General features: G+C 36.7%; 1 pseudogene; it reads left to right on the top strand.

Annotated features, from left to right (window-relative positions):
• Positions 1 to 4,931: 4,931 nt before the first annotated feature.
• On the top strand, positions 4,932 to 20,493 carry LOC132152990 (target of Nesh-SH3-like; annotated as a pseudogene).
• The last annotated feature ends 263 nt before the right edge of the window (positions 20,494 to 20,756 follow it).

The following is a 20,756-nucleotide window of genomic DNA, read 5'->3' as shown; positions in this document are numbered from 1 at the left end:
AAAATAAAACTTTGTTATCCTGGAGACTTTTATTTATACATTTTTACATTTACATTTACATTACATTTAATCATTTAGCAGACGCTTTTATCCAAAGCGACTTACAAATGAGAACAATAGAAGCAGTCAGGTCAACAAGAGAACAACAACAGTATACAAGCGCCATGACAAGTCTCAGTTAGTCTAGAATAGAACGCATAGGTAGGTTTTTTTTTTTTTTTTTTTTAATTAAAAGACAAGAAAAGGAAAAGTGCTAGTGTTTGAGTTTGTAATACAAACATTTTTGAGTTTGTATTACATGTTTGCCTGTGTGTATTTTCCTGCAGAGCGATACAATTTGCTTTGGGCTGATGGTCTTCTACATATCAGAGCTAGGAGAATAGAGAGCCCACTACAATTAGTCAAAGAAGAGATTACAGCCCAAATTACAGATCCTTACCTGCAGCCTGTACTGAAAGTGTGAGATATGACTGTGTTTTCCAGTTTGTAGCATGAAAATGTAAATGGCTCTAATATGTTATACTACATAGTGAGATCCAAAAGTCTAAGACAGACTCAGTATGTACAAAACTATGTCATGTGTCATGTGGGTTTGAAATGACATGAGATTAGTGATAGCTTCAGGTTTGGGTGTATAATTGACCATTTATTGATAAAGAAAAAAGATCTCCAGAGTCACATTCTTCATTTTGTTGACATAATGAGAAATCATTATGAATCAACAAATCCATTATTTGTTTGCTAGTATTTTAAGTAGAGAGCATGAGAAACGAATATAATCAGAACCAGGCCTGAGCCACAAAGAAAGGGTTGTTTTTCTCTTTACAATGTCAGTAGTGAAAGAACTGATGGTCCAATGATTTTGTCGACATTTGACAAAACACCTAATCCAATTGTATTGCTTTTTGTTTGGCGTGTCAACCGATTTGAGTCGTCACATATTTGAATCGATTTTCGATCTGCTTGTTACATCCCTATCCAAAATTTAATGGACAACGATGGCACGTCGAAATTGTCATTTGATCTACAGCATCAGCTATTCACTGTTAATGACAACGACCGAGGTCTTGTGGATTAGTAAAGTGTCTTTCTTCAGAATGTGTGGAAGTAGTTCTTTCAGGTAACGTGACGTGAGGCTACTCTTTGCTTTCCATTCACTCTGTTCATTACTGACGTACTACTTCTTGTACAGTACAGTAGCAGGAGAAACAGGCATATAAGAATGTTAGTTTTGGCGTGAAACACCCGTTAATCATCTCTACACCTTCCGCATGTTTATTTTTGTTACACAGAAACATTATGCCATGGGGTTATATCTTATAGTACTACATGGATTTGCTTAAAATAACAGCAACATAATCAGAACAAATGAAACCCATGACAGAATATTAAAGTATGCTAGATCTGAGACTTGTTTTGCTTACTGTAAATTTGAGATAAGTGTTGGAGACAGACACAGAAAAAGATTTTTCCTGTTATTTGTGTGCATCTAGTGATAAATCTGAGAAATGTCCTGCTGCAGGGCACGCTTGTACAATATTTGTCAGTGTTAAAGTCCTAATGATTCTGTGTACTTCAACTATTCTGGCAACGTTGATAATGAATCACCCTCCTGAGTAGAATTCATCAGTTCCCCCCACACACATATGCTGCCAACAGCTGAATTTAGTCACTTTTTCTTCCTCGTAAAAAACACAAACACATACAAATTCTCACAATATTTAACACCACTGATCGCTGATGCCAAGAGCCACCAATGACCAAATTTTATAGACAATTTTTGTAATGTAAGTATCTGCCATATTTTTCAGCAAAGTAGTAAGCTATTTGTGAATATGCGAGAATTAACTAGCCTAGATGCTTTGGAGAAAACAAGAAAAAAGTGCAGTGCATGGTAAAACTATTTGTGCAACAAGTGTGTTTATGATTATAATAATATATTCTGGATACTTTGTCTCAAATTAAAGACAATAAATCGATGCTTTTGTTATGTAAAAAATAAATATAGGTAAGGCAGAAAAGTACTTTTTACTACTTTTACTGCACAAATAGATTTCATTGATGTTATATACTCTAGTTTTGGTCAACAAAGAACACATCGTCCCTGCTCTCCCCCTCTCCCTAGCATCTGTCATTGAGCAACCGACTGATTTTCCCATTGCCACATAGTCCTGTGACTCTCCACAATGATCATGGAACATAAGTAAAACATGCTGACCCTTTCATGTTAACTAATAAATATGGTAACAAATACCAATTTGCAATATCACATAGCCTAACTATACTTATACAGCTACAACAACTGGAAGCAGCTGACACTGGAAGAGGACAGAAAAGCAAAAGTATATCATCAAAGAGAGAATACACTATAATTTGTAGTAATCTGAATGACAAATTAGGACAGGTTACAAAGACTGGTTTCAAAGTATTTCCAGGTTGGGAATCCCTAGCCAAATCTATATGTCATGTGGGAATGTCATACCTGGCCCGCTGGAGCTCAGATTCTGGCAGTGCAGTTTGGCATGCACAGAGATAGATGACTAATCTTAATCCATCCATTTGTTACCTCTTGGCACATTGGCATTATCACTGTGCCCAAGGAAAAACTGCCATCAGCACTATGATTTCATTAGCAGAGGGTTTTGTCCCGCTGACAGGGAGCCCATGACAAGGATCCTTTGAGCCCAGAGCAGATGAATGCATTCACTTTCCATCACAAATGCAACTTCCTCTTGATTAGACTCTGAAAGATGCAGTGCTGTACATCTGCCTTAGACACTGGAACATCAAACAAACAACGACAGAGAGCAGATAGAAAACAGACAGAGAGAAAAGAGTGGTGATTCCCGTTTCCCTGACATCCAAAAACATGACTCTTAAACGTGTCTACTGCTGACAGCAGAATCACACCAGTCCTGAAAACAATGAGGAAAGATCCGTTTATATCAGTCTAGCTGTCACACATATGATTTAGCAACTGAAATGTCCCTGGCTCACTTTTACTGTATATTTACAGAGTAGAATTCATGAATACATCATTCATATTCATGGTGCTATGTTGCTGAAGGCTGGGATTTTGTGTGTCTGTTTGTGAGGTAGTTGGGATTTTTGTAATGAAACATCTGTGCTTTATTTTCAAATATTTATCGCGAAACGCCTCCAAGAGTGAGGGTTGCAAGTATGGGTTTTTCAATGGACAATTATTAAATTATTACGTTTGATAAATTACTGACCTTGAATTTATACCCTGGTATCAACATCCTCAGCTTTTCCAAAGTGACTGCAAAGACCACAGTAGTTTTTAACAAACTGCAGCATTTCATAATCATTTGTTTGGTCACAATGATGTCATCAACACACAGTATATTTTTGAAGATGATTTAAGTACATTTGACCCATAATTTATTATTACAGGGCTAATAGGGGACAGGAGAGTCATGAGACACAATGACATGTTCAAAAGCCCTTCTAGACAATTGAGTGCAAGTACAAACAAACATTTGGAAAATCAACCGGAAACAATCATGCTTGGTAAGAAACCTGGAACGCTGATATAGATGCTAAATAACATGCTTTGGTACATTTTGAACATGTTTCTTTTATTAATGAATGGATTCCAATCGGTCCTCAAACACTTCATCATGTTTTTCTCCTTTAGCTGTGGTTAAATAGATTAAGTCGGAGAAATTGGTAACATATGGTATTACATTATATTTTAAACAGCCACACTGTAGAATCGCTGGGAAAGAATCAAAGGATAAAAATAAATTAAAATAAGGAAAATGATGCATGAATTTTCTCTCAACAACAATAAACTTCAATGACTAAACAGTACTTTGTTTAGCCATTCTTGTCAATTCAGCAAATTGACATTGTATTCTAAGGTTTCATATTTCTAATATGAATTATACCATGTGTTTTTATAAGTAATTCCAATTTCTTAGTATTTGTGACTATTGAGAAAATAGTGAAGTATATACCATCTGTCAGTGTAATCCTGTATTGTTGTTCTGTAAACAATTATGTTTAATATCTTGGTTGAATTCTTACATCCTGTATTATTTAGATACATTTTATTAACAAAAACAGTACATTTTGTTATCCTATGATGTGACATTCAAAATATAAGTTTTATAAGATCAAAATACAGTTTTATTTTTAAGAATCACATTTATTTCATGTATTTATATATTTCATGTAAATAATACAAGAATATACATTATACAGAAATATTTGGCCACAAATGTATAGAAATTGAAATGGGAAATTTTTAAATGGTTATTCTGCAAATGGAAGATAATTCAATTATGTGTAATTATGTGTAAAAGTGTTCTTAGTTTGTTTTTGTTTTGTTCATTTGTGATGAAACTGATTGTATTGCTGCCCATTTTGGCCGGGACACTGTGAAAGAGATTTTGAACTATCCTGGTTAAATATTTACATTAACATTTATTCATTTAGCTGACGCTTTAGCGACTTACAATTGCTATATATGTCAGAGGTCGCACGCCTCTGGAGCAAGGGGGTTAATTGTCTTGCTCAGGGACACATTGGTGTCTCACAGTGGATTCAAACCCGGGTCTCTTACACCAAAGGCATGTGCCTTATCCACTGCGCCAACACTACCCCAAAATATGTTTTTCTTTCTTTCTAACGAGGGTCCTTCGTTAATGAGGGTACCCAAATCCTGCTTTGTGATATTATTACAGTAATGATTTTCATATAAAGTTGATCCCAAACACTGAATTGAGTCAAAGAAAAAGATTCAGCTAAGGAGAAAAAGTGTGCTGAAATGGTGTGGCGAGAGAAACAGAGAGATAAGCTAAAGGTTTAACAACACTGTGACATCATAGGGTCCCTCCCTCTTGTTAATAATCCAGTATAGATGGTCATACAAATCACACACACCCATTTCCAAACACACAAAATCATACCACACAGTTTCTTTTACACAGAGTGTGCACTGGCACTTAATCTGAGGTCACTTCACAGAACAAGGACAAAAATAGAACAACTGTAGAAGTTTGGAGAGAAGCGGTTTGAGTGGACTGTATGAGCTCTGTTTTGTTTTCTAGGAGAAAGGGACAACATGCAAGCCTTCCTCCTCCTCTTCCTCAGTGAAATCTTGCTGCTGAAACTGACCTCTGCAACCACACTGAAAGGTACCAAAACAAAGCCATTCAACTTTAGATTCTAGTCCAATTCTAGGATCATACATATTATTCGTGCATTTTTATAAGCAAGGAAAAAAAGGATGTTGTCAGTCTGTATATACAGATATACATAATATATCAGTTTCCTTTTTGGAGTTGGGATAGTGCAATGATTTTTCTGTTATTGTGAACATTTTGAAGAGTACATTAAAATAATTAATTGTTGTTTATTATTACACAGTAATTAATTTGTATTATATCAACAATGCACATTTCTATTTGCGGGTCATTAGAATGGATTTTTATTGGATGTCAGTAATGGATTCTGTTGAAATTCCTAAAATATTGTGTGTGTTGATGTCTGTATTGGCAGCAAATACAAGGTCACATCAGGAGGCAGCTCTGTTTGCATGCGTTTATTACCTGTTTCCTGTTAAAGTTTGAATCTGTGAAGTGAGATTGTTAGAAATAAATTGAGTGCATGAATGTTGAGTGCATGGTGTTGGTTGAATGTGGATTAATTTCGGTTATTTTAGTTTGCTTTGATGTGCAAAATCAAAAATTACTTCACACGCAGAGTCTGTACTCAGTGTGCCTGTGTCTGGACTCTCCTTGTCCTTTGTCATGTGTAAGGTGCATGTAAGAGCAGACCCTTGACTTTTGCAAGTTGTGCAAACTGACAAAGAATATATACTGAAAGATCATAAACTCTGCTGCCACTAAGCACTGACCCCTACATACAATAATGCTGTCTTATTGTAACACACCTCAGCCTTGAATAATTTACCACAGGCCACCCATCTGTTAGGTCAGTGAAGTTCTCTAAATCCCTAGTTTCCATGGAAACCCTTGTTTACCGATTCCTCATCATCCTGTGTTGCCCACACTTTCCCATAGGATTTTTTTTTTGCTCGTTCATAGCTCAGAAGACTTAAAGCACTTCTCAGATACATTTTAATGAATGAAATTCAAGTTTAATACACATTCCTGATCTCATAGTGTATGATTAATCAGTGCATGTTTCATTAAAGGAAAATTAGTTTCTCTTTTCAAATTTTTCACAAAATATAAAAAAATTTGCCACCTTAGAAATGATGACTACAAGTAAGCCATATAGGCTATTGTTTTATGTTAATTTGGCATTGTTTTAGGATATTATTGCCTTTCTCAAACTAACTTGAAACTGAACATGACCTTGAACTTTGTCCTCCACATCTCAGTGTAAAGATTTTTGAGATATGGTTGCAGTGCTTCACAATTCAGACTATGAGATCTTGCATTTATATTTTGCTCCATTCTAGTGTGGAGCACCCACTTTAATGATTCACTCAATTTCACAATATCCTGATTTACTCTGAAAATGGGTAAAATGGGTAGCAAATTACATTTAATTTTGTTGTTTTTGTCTCAGATGTTTCTCCAGAAATTCCTCAAAAAACATGTTAATAAATGTTGATAGGCTGTACAGTAGAAGTAAAAAAATAGAAGAAAAAAAGTGCATCATGTTAATCATTCAGAAAATATGAGTTAAATTGCTTGAAAGTGACCATAAAGACTTTTAATTTACATTATATTACAAAAAAAAGTTATTTAGATTGATAACAGAATCCTGAAAAGAAATTGTGATTTCCACAAAAATATTAAGCAGCACAACTGTTACTAATAATAGGAAATGTTTCTTGAGCACCAAATCAGCATATTAGAAAGATTTCTGAAGGATCATGTGACTGAGGACTGATTGAGGACTGGAGAAATAGCAGTATTTCAGATTTGTCATTACAGGAATACATTGCATTTTAAAATGTATTAAAAGAGTTATTTAAAATGGTAATAATTTTTCACAATATTACTGATTTTACTATTATTTTTATTTTGATCAAAGAAATGCAGACTTGGCAAACAAAGTATTTTAGGGAAGTCTTTTAATTTTTGTATTCTCTTCTAGCTCTGATCATTTGATTCTGGAAGAATGTCATGATAAAGATTTAACCTCAATTAAATCTTTTTTGTTCTAGAGTCCTGGCAAATCTGTGATATTGTTGAAGATCTCTTCTGAAACTCTAAAAGGAGAAATATGAAAGCATGAAATCGATCAATCTCACTGCTGTCTAGATGAAATCATCATTCTCATAGTTTTAAATTCAGTGTGTGACTATGTTTAACAATAAATAAACATGCATTCAACAAGTGTTTTCTCACTTTACATACACACATCTCTGCAGCGCAGCAGTTTATCTGCCGATTCCTCTGGGAGTCATACAGAAACCAGCTCTGATGTAGTAAATGGGCTGTTTGTGTGATCTGAAACTCTGTGCTCAATGCCAGGGGTTTCCTTCTAAGCGTTAACAACTTTCTCTGGCATAGGACATGCACGGTTTCATCATTTATTCTTCAGAAATGGCAAACACGCACATTTAAGAGAAACAAACCACAGGGGTCTCGTACTGGGATTATTTTACGTGTTTGTGTTTTGTTGTCATAGCTCACAAAACTGGGTAATTATAACAGCAGCATGTGATGTTTTGCGACGGAAGCATCTTTGCTGGCAAGTGCATGACCGAAACACTTTCGTTTAGACTGTAGAAGTGTAGCTTTCAGAAAGGAAAAATTGACACTGGACTAATTGTTATTCCAAATTTCTTTGCAAGAACATTGTAGATACAATCACACGACTTCTGATATACTTAGCTGAAGTCATAATGTAAATTTAAGGGATTTTAGTGAATCTGATGAGATGATTTTTCCTGTGTATTTGAATCCCAGTGCAGAGACAAAACATGAGGGTGCGCATCAGCACTGTTGGAGACACCATTGTTTTGAAGTTCATCCGGCCCCATGTGGACACCAGACTGGAGGGATACATCCTGGGGTATGGCAGCAGCATGTTCTCCAAACAATTCATCCAGCTACCTGAAGATGGACAACCCTATGAAACTGAGATAGGTACTGTATTTCTCTTAAGACTTCTTTTATTGAGTTGGTTGTTTATTTAACAGTATCTTCTCTATGTTCTAGATGCTGAGCCCAAATATCTAATTGCATTACGGTCAAAGAATCTAGAGGAACCTAAGAAAATATGTGCAGGTAAGCAACACAGTGTCACAAATGAAATCAGAGAACAAGAAACAAACACCTTCTGTGCATACAGGTGACCCCACATTTACAATGAATGGCAAATATTGTTGATTGGAATTTATCCTGAAGATTATGTACTATTGCAGTCTTTCTACCTCAAAATTTCACATTCATTTAACTGTGTAACTTGCCATTTCTTTGTAATTTGTGAAATTTACTAGCAATGTCTGAGTGAAAATTGTGTAATGAATCTTAGCTGATTACTGACATGTGACCTCCAGGGAAAGTGGATCTAGAGAAACCATTGAACATTGTGATCGTCTCAGTAACACAGTCGTCAGTGTTGCTGTCCTGGGGGACACTAATGACCAGCCCCTTCATGGATACCGTTCTGGATGACTGTTTTGATGAAGGGTATGTGTCCTTGAGCTTGTATGAGTGCATATACATGTACCATATGGGTGTTATGGATGTAATCAGTTTGTTGTTGACCTTGTCTCAAGATGTGCAATTATTACACTGACAGAAGACACAGAGCAGGTACAGGATTGTGTGCAGATGCCCATGTGTTCCAGAAACAACCAGACACTCTGATCACACACACACGAGTGGGAAAAACAACATACTTTTATAAACTAAACAGTATCAGAAAAAAAAGAAAAGAAAAGTGAAACATTAAACCAGTAATAAAATTAACAGATGTTTGGATGGGGAAAAATTCACAGACAAATACACACACTTATTTTTCGATCTTTGTTTTTCATTTTTACTGTCCATGTCCCCACAATGTAGACATAATATGACCCATACACACTGTCCTTGGACAAGTTAGTGAGAAACTTGACCTCAGCCCTCTACAAAATGCCTAATTTGATCCCTCTGACCCATAAAAACCTTACAAATGCCAGAAAGAGAGAGAGAGAGATGTTGAAAAAAAGGGTAAGCATAGGGCATCTATAAACCTACACAATGTCTGAGTTTAGCCCATTAATGCCAAATTCTACTGAGAAAATACGTATCTGTGTAAATTATTCAGATCATTTTACATCTAGTTATAGAGTCATGTTTACTGTTGTGTCGTCTCTCAGACAGTTCACAGTCCGCTACAGAGAGAAGGAGCTTAGCAATACCTGGAACTACCAGACCTGTCCATCCACCAGCACAGTCATTGACAACCTCAAACCAGATGCTCTGTATGAGTTTGCAGTCCGTGCAGACACCGTCACAAACTGTGGAGTGTGGAGTCCAGCAGTCATCCATAACACAGCTGGTGTGTCCCACTACAGATCATCCATTTTGCAATGAGTCATAGATTATCATGAAGTCTTCAGACTATAGTTATGGACTTTTATTGTGTGTAAACAATTGTCTTGTGTTTTTTCTCCTATGGATGTTTAGGATGAATATCTGACACAAAAATGACAACATACTGAAACTAAGAAACTTTATAAATTTCCCTCTCAGATCAAATAATAGAGCCATTCAAGGAACTGAACCAGGCAAAGCCTAAGGTAAGTAAATAACTAAGCTTTAAGGATAATACTTTTGTTCTCTCTCTTTATCTCTCTCTTTTTTTTTTTTTACTTTGGATATTGCACTCTAAACAGAAGCCTATTTTAGCAAGCCAGCAATTATTCTTGCCCCCAGTGCCAGGTAAAAGACATATTTTTCCTTCCTTTACACAGACAGTGATAGTAGTAATGAATATAAAATATGTAATGACTTTTCCTGCCACGTTCTAGTCTTAAACAACATTAACCAGACCAGAGCAGCCCCTCTTCTCCTACACACTAGACTTTCAAAACCAAGGAAAACTTCAGGTAAATGACATTTTTTCCCCCTTTGAAGTCAAGCAAAATATTACATTAGCAGAATGGAATACAAGCGTAATGCACATTGCATACTGAACAGTATTTACTGCATACTGTTTTTATTTATGTGAAAGAATGCAACATTTGAAAAAGTTGTATGCTGCCTTGTTGCCGCATTAGTGACATACAACCCATAATATACGCTGACCTTCAGTCATCACCTCAAAGAAATGTGATTATTTTGCACTCACTAAAATTGGCAAATGCAGATACCCACCATATACATATGCACTATGAATGATTATGACTACAAAATTAGTATGACTTTATGACCACACACCTGGTTTTCTTCGTAAAACGGAGAGCCTGAATCAACAGAACTAAAATGAAAAACATTTTTTTTGCTAAGTTTCCAGCTTTAAATGTTTAGACATCTATAAACATGAACCAAATCAAGTACACCTGCTTTTACTCATTAATTATACTTCCATGTAAAGCAGACTAAACATTTCATCTGGGTTTTAAATTGTACCGCACATACTGCACATGTAGTGGTCCCGTCATAGTATAGTTTCAATATAAATTCAAAATAAATGTCTTTCATGTGTATCGTAATTCCATGTGTCCAATGTGAATTTTCTGAAAGATGCACAAGCTGGAGGAAATGGAGGAAAAACATGCATTTATGAAACATTTGAAATTCATCTAATGATTTTAACCACTTTTCAAATTAATTCCTGCTAAAGGATTTTATTAAAACCTAAAAATGTCCAATTGTCCTCTGGAGACAGGAGATCTACATATCTCATTATCAACCATTTGAAATCAATGCCTTTTTATTTATGTTCTTGTCCTGTGTGTGCCATTTCCATTGAATGTCTGTCATACAAAATGTGTCTTTTTCTACAATTTCATCAACAGGGGCGGAAAATCCCACGACAGTTCCTAACAATCTACCTGCCTCAACCAAGGCCCTTCCATCCTCTCACACATCTATCATTCTGCTCATGCCAAAGACCACAAGCACAGTTCGACCTCGAAACCTCATCAGTCATACCAGTACAGCCCAAACAGATCTGATCACAGAGCAACATACTAGCATAACCCCACAACAACCTACAACATCTCAGCCACAACCTTCCAGAACCCAACAAAAAACCAGCACAACCCTACCACCACCCACTACAATCCAACAATATACCATCAAAACGCAGATCTCAGTCAAAGCTCAACCATATACAGCCAAACAGCTACTGAATACAGCCCAACACCACTTTAGGGAAACATCTTCCCCTAATCCACCTACAACCAAACCGCTAATTCACAAAACTCTACAACTCACCACAAGCACTATCAAGGAACATCCCCACCCATCTAAGAAACAAGACACCATAACTCAGGACAGTCTCCATACAAGAAAAATTCAGCCCAGTACCAAGCTGCATCGATTGAGCACAACCCAGCGTTCACGAGGCACGTCCAAACACCAAACCACTCACACTTACTTTCCAAAAACCACTTGTCACTACCAGTCCAGCACAATTGCACATTCTGAACAGCCAAACACCAAACCACCACCACCAACACAGAATTGGTCCACAAACAGCCATTCTCTTACAAACACAGTGTTGACTTTACCCACTACTTTAGCAAATATTGTCTTAGTAACAGACAAACATACAGATGTCTTAGTATCAAAGCTGAAAACCAATGTTAGCAAACATCCAGTATTTAGCACTAATCCATCCATCTCTGAAGAATACTCTACATCCCATATTCCCACAACTGAATATCCACCTTTTACTGAAAACATACAGGAATTGACTCCAAATCCTTTATATCTACCCATAACCTTTTGGTACCAGTCTAGACCCAGCACCGCAACAAAGCATGCCAGCACCATTAAACAGCAAGCTAACACTGCTAAATACAACCTAAAAATGGATTCCCAGGTTGGGAAACCTACTCCTGAAGAATGGTTGCCAGTTACCCCCAAAAACCTATTAAAACTCACACCTCAAACAGCTTTCACCAAATCTGATGCCATTAAAAACTCACCCGTGGCTGAGAAGGTAACAGTGGGGACAAGTCATCCAAATCGACCAGCTGGTAACTTCTCCAGACATATGATGTAGAAACAAGCTAGTTTTAGTAATTTGAAGCAATCCGGCAACTTAAAATGTATCACTTAAGACAAGAGTGTCAGGTCCTGTTCCTGGAGAGCCACTGTCCTGCAGAGTCTAGCTCCAATCCTAATTAAGCACACCTGAATCATCTAATCAGGATTGGCAGAAATTTCCATTCAAGTGTGTGGGGGCAGGTTGGAGCTAAATTTTGAAAGACATTGGCCTTCTAGAAGCAGGATTGGATAACCCTGTTTTAAGAAGTTCTTTGATGTTTTTCATTAAATATAAAATAACTGGTGGCATATATTCCTTTAACAATCATGGATAATCTAGATAGGCTAAACGCTATTGGGCTGAGATTTTCTGAATATATTATCATTACAATATATTCTACTTTGTATAAGACTTATGTAAGTCTGCCTCTGTATGTCAGCTAGTTCACAACCAAAGGATGAACAGTTACTGTAACAGCCAACACTTACAAATGAGGTGGCCAATAGGAATGAGGGTAATGATATCTGCTCCAGTTTTTTTTTCTCTTAATTGTGCTGTTTGTCACCTGTCCGTATTAACCGCATAAATCTTCATTGTACACAGTAGCATTGTGATTTTCACCACCAAACATCACCACCACTTCCAAATGTCGTCCTGGCATTGCCATTACCACCTGACTAGCGCTGAAACAGTCCCACCACTGCCCCTAAATCACCTTTAAACCATCACCAGCAGCACCGGCTCTCACATTACTATGACATTCCTTCACCTCAAGTGTCTGACTTCTTCATCCACTCTTAATGTCCAACACTTGCACTGTCATAATGCTACGCATACCTTTTCCACCATTTTCTCTTCTAGAACTGCTGGCTTCTGTTTCTGGATAGCTGGTGCTCATTTCTGAGCTTCCCAGACTCACTCAGTCAGTCAACAGATCTGTTGCCATAATCTTTAATCATTGTCTCCTTCCCATTGCTGACTGTGTTTGTGTTTATCTAGGGAGAGGTATCTTCCCCAACTCTTCTTCTGTGTTCCACCCCTTGGCACGAAATGCTACACGTAGACTGAGGCCTCATGGTCATGTCCCTCCAGCTCCCCCTAAAAGGTTTTTCGGGCCACCCTATGGGTATCCTAACTCAGCTGTCAACAAGAAAAGGGGTATAAAATCTTTGAGGTTTTCGCACCGACACAAACATATTTTTTTTATTTTAAGTAGGAACTTTAACTTTTCAGCTTTCCTTTTATGCTTCTAATAATGCATTCAGCCATCTTTACTTTCATTTTGCAGATTCATAAATCTGTAGCACTAGGACTGTTAGGGATGTTAAGTGGGGCTGTAACATTTCTAAAGAGAAAAGATAAAACAGATTTTTAGGTTATAGCACTGTAATTAAGCTATATTTATTTTATATCAATTTAAATCTATACATTATTTTGCTACATAAATCAATATATTGCAAAACAAATACTATATGCACAGTGTGAATTCTGTAGCCTTTAAATATGGACAACAATATAAATATGGATAGATTACATGTGTGGAATGAAACAAGCCTTAGTCTCATTTTTATTTGAGGTCCAATATAATTCTTTGACAAGAAAAAGTAAATAAAACAGTTACACAATAACTTTTTTAGTTTTTATGAATCATACATAATCAGTCTGAGTGAATCAAAAGGATTCTGTATTCTATAGATTCTATATAGTCTATTCTTCATTATTTTATTTAACATTCTCAGTTCACCTGGCATTGTTAGACATGGCAAACAGTTAGGGGCCTATGTATTGACTCTATATGGACATTCTTCTTAGCACATGGTTTTTCTGTTGGGTTTTAAATGTATTTTAATCATGTCAACTCTCAGAAGATTTTAGCATGGTGATTGATATGACAGTTTTAATGTATTTGGTCTTGGCGGAACAGATCTGCTACGCTACTACTGCTGAATTGCTGCTGCTGCTGTTGGTTATTGCTGTAGATGTAGATTATTGGTGCTGCTGCACGCAAGTACAGGAACTTGCTACTGCCAATACATATGGCGATACGGTGCCTGCTGCACAAATAGTATATAAAATAACCCATAGCAGATCTATACAGGTGGAGCTGGGGAAGGTGGAGGATTTCAGAGAAACTCTGAAAGCACGCTGCAGGAATCTCAAGTGGAGCCTGTGCCATCTAGAGTTTTATGACTGAACTATATATATATATTAAGGGACTCTTAGCACCTGTTGACAAGATCCATGTGTTATCTGCAATGAAAAGACACACACACATTCTCTCTTTCTGTCAAAAAATCTGTCTCCAATCTTATCCTCTTCACACTGTCATTTAATTAAACAGCTGATTACTCCTGTGACACCTGACACCTTTTTTATTTTTGTCATTTCCCTTTAATTTTTCAATTTAATTGTGTGGCTTGGATTCCTTTTTAATTTCTAAACGCCTTTGATTAAAACAGTTATTTTTTTCTTTTCATGACAGAGCACCATCAAGGACTTTGGGGGGACAAAGGGCAGAAGGGAACCAGAGAGCAACATGGTAAACTGGATTTTGAATGCTTATATTTAGAGGTTGTCTTAGTTTTATCCCATAAGGGGGTTGCAATATCATATTTCCATTACAATCCATGTGATGTTACTGTAGTTGCAAAGCCTGGTGTTGTGTTCTTTAGTTTCTTGAGTAATTTTGTAGTCCCTGTCCCAGAAAATTAGTTAGTCTGGATATAGTTTTAACATGATGTCGGAGATAGATGTTTATGAAAACATCTCCTGTCTAAAGAACCATTCCCTTGCAGCTGCATTTCATGACCATTCTGGGCCAAAGAAAATATTAATGTGCTGTTCATGTCATGATGAATTTTCAGACCTTATGTTTCTATGGAAAAGCATGACAGATCAGCCATTGGTAAACTTAGCCAGCCACTGATGAGAACCCAAGACCCTCTCTCACTTTCTCCATCACCCTCTCCCAACCAAAGACAACATTTACACTGAATAATAGAAATTCAAATCACTGTCCTTACCCAGTTACCATCCAATCCAACCCATATCAGAAAGTCTAGTTAATAACATTTGGCTGGTGTATGATTACTTGAGAAAAATGTGAAACTGTTCTTCATCCAACTTTTCTTAAAACCCTCTATTCATACTAAATTAGATTCCTGAAAATGATCTTGAGTGTTTTGGGAATCACATATTGAAATAATAGACCATCAGAGAAATGTCTGTTGGAAATAATGAAATTGATTCATTGACAGGCTTTGGTCAGTATTATCCTGCACTTCTATTTTGAGTGAATATCCAGCATTATAGCCTTGTAGGTCTGCACTCAATCAAAGCATTGGTCCCTCAGAGCTGTTCTTGGAGAAGCCGCAGTCCTGAAAGTCTGGACAGCATTAAAAAAATCCCTTTTGGCTCACACAGTACTCTGACTGTGCGGACATTAGCCTGACATCATGCATTATTTTTTTATTTCTTTTATTCCAACCATGTGAATGTTATGCAGAACATACTTTACCTTCACTTCTGAATGATAGCTAGTGTGCAGTTTTTTGGAGATTTATAATAATGTGAAATAGCTGTTTCTTTATTCTGATGTGATTTTTTTTTAAGTGAAAACAAAATTAAAATGACCAACACAAATGCCAGAATATCTCAAGCTGTCTTTTTTTTTCAGATTAATCTCAGCTACAGCATAATTTTGTTTGGGTTTAAATGCTTTTGTTGTTGTTGTTGTGGTCAGGCTTTTCACTGACTCAAACTATCACCCTCTAGCTCTTACTAATCTGTCGACTTCTTCTACAGTGAAGACAGAACTGAACCAGGTCTCAAAGACTAAAGTAAAGGGTGAGGACACTAATAGATAAAGATATCAAAATCAATAAGGCAACTGTCTTGCTGGACTGAATGCACATGTATTTCTCTCTTTAACTTTTAGAGAAGGTTACTGATCTGAAGCAGGTGGACCCAGTACCAGATATCAAACCTCTAGCTCCACCCACTACTGAAAGACCAGCCAAACAACAGCCTTCATCGACAACAACTCCACAATCTGTTTTTGAGGGTATGCTGCTCTAATGCGAATTGTCATTTGTTTGATTCTTTAATAAAGACTTTGTTGAAGAGAAAACACTGGATGCTGAAATTAGATTAGTTTCTGTGCCAGTTTCAACTAAAGTACTGGAAACATGCAAGATAGTCTGTTGATAATGAGAGAATTAGTGTATCTAATGGAGTTGGGGTCTTGATCTTGTGGTGTTTCATGTATGCCTTCGAATCTTAGGGAGTCGTTTTGATACCGGTGACAACTCCTCTGTGTTCAGTTCTCATCCTCTATCTGAGGTGGATGCCACAGGGAAGAAACGTTTCATAGGTAAGAATATGGGCCTGGACCTACAGCACTGTCACACAGAATTGTGTCTGATTTATGATTCACAGTCTATTACATGAGTGTCGGACCTCTGATTTGCTGTCCCATATTTGCAGCACCTCATGTGATCTATAGAACCGACAAACGTCCAGAGGAGCCCTGCTCTGTCACTCAGTCTCTCAGCTTCTTTCCTGATGAGGAGGTAGGATCCTTGAATGTCACTGGCCCACCCAAGACCCCTCCATCCAACCTTACTGTGGTCACAGTGGAAGGATGCCCCTCTTTCATCATCCTTGACTGGGACAAAACAGACAATGAGACCACAGGTAGACAGAAGATTTGATTACTGTCTTTACTGGATTAAACCAGAGGCATTATTGAACGAGGTGATGAATAGCTTGAGAAATGAATGGGAAAAGTTACAATGCCCAGTACGGCAAGTGTTGGAATATAAAAGTTAAAAGAGCCAGCTGCCTTTTTGATGGATGCAAAGTCTGTTTTTTGTTGTTGTTGTTTTTACCTCTGGTATGTGCATTAGCTAGGCAAGCCTGAAAAATACTGGTTTTTAGAATTGGTTTGAGTTTAGGAAGCTAAATTTATAATACCATTGTTGTCAGACTTTATTGAAATATGGCTTTGAAAAGTTCTTTTTGACAAATCTTTGCAGATTTTTAGTCTTTCTCCATTCCAGCGAAGAGAAATTATACTTTATGCCCATTACCTGCATAGAAAATAGATGCCAAGATGATCACCAAGCGAACTGACTTGCCTTGATGGGACTTTGGTTAAACGTACTGTAGCTGGAATTAACAAGATATATGAGATACAAAAATTAAATTCTGTCATTATTTCCTCATTCTAAAATTGTCATTCCAAACCTATATTACTTCATTCCATGTTTCAATGTTTTTGAAAGAAGCATCTTATTCTCACTAAGGCTACATAAATGAATTAGAACTATTAATATTGTGAAATTATTGTGAAATTTGTGAAAATGTAAACTCTTTTCACAATTGGATATTCTTTGATAATTAGAAAAACAAACAAAACAAAATAAAAAAAAAACTTTGAACACTAATGTAGTCCACTTAATAGGATAAAGCAGCTCAAAGATTCTAGGAAACATCTCCTTAATTGTGCGGTTTAAAAATGTAAAACAACAAATTATGTTTCTGTTGTATCAAAAGAATATGAGGTAATTTCCTCCACCAAGGGTCCGCACGGAGAGAAGGTGTCCATCCAGACAACAAATCAAACACATACAGTTGTGGAAAACATGCCACCAGGCGAAAGGTATGAAGACAAACACACAAAGACGTCAAGTTCTGTGTCATGGACTTCAGTAGTTCTTAAATTAAGCTAAGTGTAATTGCTGAACACTAACCCATAGTCCTACCCTTACAGACACCTTTAAACGTATTTAAAATAATATATCATTTAGTCCTGCTATGAAGCTGTTCTTGCAGTGGTGCCGTAAAGGTCCACTGAATGTTACAATAAAATACATCTGACTAGTAATGTTCGGTTGTCTGATCAACATAATATTGGTTCAGTTAATTTTTCAGTTTCTCTTGTAGTTATGAATTCAAAGTTACACCCAAAAATGAGCTGGGTTCAGGCCCAGCCAGTGCACCGGTCACCTTCAGTACTGAGTCAGGTAAGTGGAGAAGAATGTTAAATTACATTGTGTGTTCAGAATATGTGTAAGAGTCTCAACTAAAAGCTCCAGAGCTGAAACCACAATCTGGTCTGAGGTCACTGTGAAATCATTTGGCTCATCCAGTCAATCTGAGCTCTGTTTGTTGCAGAAATGTCACTGGGCCAATTTTTATATCATCAAGAGAAGCTTCAATGGTTCTTACCTGTAGAGTTTTGTTTTAGAGATTTTGCACTACATTGAAAGTAATCTCAAGCCAAACAAGAGCCTTGTGTGAAAAACCGACCTAATTAGAAATCATTATTCACTTTAATCTCATTTAAATCTCAGTCACGCTTCAAAACATTCGAAAGGTTTGCAGTCAGTCACGTGTTGTGTGAAAACTGAAAACTGAACAATTTAAAGAAACTGGCACTTATATGATAATAGAGTCATGCTGGCCAAGGTAACTTGAATGAGACATCAGGCTTACAGGTGTGTGTAATTGGCAATGAACTTTTACTTTGTTGTAATGTATATGTAGAATTAGCATAAGCATTACTGTCAGCTGTGAGAGTAACGTGCCTTATGTTTAACTAATAGTTCCAACGTGTTCACTCTTCTGGGTCCATTCCACTTATTTAATGTAGGTAAAGGGGCCCTTAGAGACTGCCAGAAAATAATAATAAGCATGAGGATATCTGACACAAGCTCTGGAAAATTGCAATTCATGATGAGCACACTGAGGACAGCTCAGTGGAATTTCTTGGGGCTTTGGATTGTTAGAAACTTAAAGAAATCCATAACATGCCGTTTCATTATTTTCAGGCATTGAGTGTAGTAATAGTTACCTGAATGGCATATTGTCTGGCTTATATTTATGGAAAGGATTCTGACCTTTCACAGTTATGTAACTTTTAGTTTAGTAACTTTTAGATGTACATTTGCATATGCACTGTTCAAATGTTTTCAGTAAGATTTTTATACTTTTATTCATCAAGGATGCATTAAGTTGTTCAAATTTAATCTTTTCTTTGTTTTCTGTTTTTCAAAGAAACCAGAAAAATATAAAGTATATCACAGTTTCTATTTACTATTTTTCAACATTGATACTAATAAGAAATGCTTCTTGAGCACTTCAAAATGATTTTCTGAAGTGACACTGAAGACTGGCTGCTGAAAAGTTTTGCCATCACAGGAATAAATAGCATTTTACAATATATTAAAATAGTTATTTTCAATTATATTTCACAATATTGCTGTTTTTGCTGCAGTATTGATGAAAAAAAATGCAGCCTTGATGAACCTTCTTTCAAAAACAGTAACAAAATCTTGCTGACCCCAAAATGTCACGTCAACAAATGCATTAAGTTGCAATGACATCATCATTCTTCTGTACTGCAGCTGATCCTCGTGTGAGTCAGATCCAAACTGGTAAGAGCTCCAGTCACCTCAAGCTTACGATATTACAAACAGAAAGACAAAATATACAAACTCTTGATTTGTGTCTAATTTATATTGGCTCTCATAGGTAAAAATGCCATCTGGACATCATTTCCATTCAAAGCTGACTCGTACTCCGAGTGCAATGGGCAGCAGTTAATAAAGCGGACCTGGTACCGCAAGTTTGTGGGTATCCAGTTGTGCAACTCTCTTAGATACAAGATCTACCTGAGCGACTCTCTTAAAGGTCCGTATCAACCAATTACAGACTCACCAGCTATTTCTGCTATTTAGCTAATAAGTCACTTGGTTACTTTTTAATTCTTTCTTTCTCCAGGTAAGTTCTACAGCATCGGAGACCAAACAGGGTATGGGGAGGATCACTGCCAGTTTGTTGACTCGTTTTTGGATGGACGAACCGGTGGTCCTCTTTCACCAGATCAGTTACCACCCAGAAAAGGTTTCTAATAAATAAAAAACAAAAGCACGATAATCTAACACTAGTGCATGAGATATGACGATCTCTCTTGTCTTATCAAGGCTTTTACCGGGCCATGCGTCAGGAGCCTGTCAGGTTTGGGGAGATCGGAGGCAATTCCATGATCAACTACGTGGCCTGGTACGAGTGTGGGATACCCATTCCTGGGAAGTGGTAGGACCCTGAGGAGCAGATGGAAGACGTGGCAGATAAGAAACATCTGTTGCCAAGGGAGAACAGCCTTTTTACGGGACGTGTGTGTACAGAAAATGATTTAATTGGAGTATGTATCTGCATTTTGAGGTATCAGTCACATACAGAATTATTTATAAGCTGAATATAGAAAATTATATTTAGAAATATAATTATATACAATTATAAAAAATATATATTTTAATGTTTATATATATATAATATTTATACAGCTTTAAGATTGTAATCTATTTAGTTTGGGATGATGAACTTATTATACATTGCCAACGTAATTTATAAAGGTGGATTTTTGTCAACAGTCCTTTTTTGGACCTTGCAAGTATTGTGCAAAAATTACCAGGTTTACTGGTTTTATATGGACATGGCAGTTGAAAATTTTAACGTACAGTACCTCTGTCCAGTTATTACACGAGTCTCATTTGAATGTCCTAATAAATACTGACTTCATGAAATACTGT

Source organism: Carassius carassius, chromosome 11, assembly GCF_963082965.1.
Source record: "Carassius carassius chromosome 11, fCarCar2.1, whole genome shotgun sequence".
NCBI classification, from domain to species: Eukaryota; Metazoa; Chordata; class Actinopteri; order Cypriniformes; family Cyprinidae; genus Carassius; species Carassius carassius.
The sequence above is the reverse complement of the archived record's forward strand: the minus strand, read 5'-3'. Positions and strand labels throughout refer to the sequence as shown.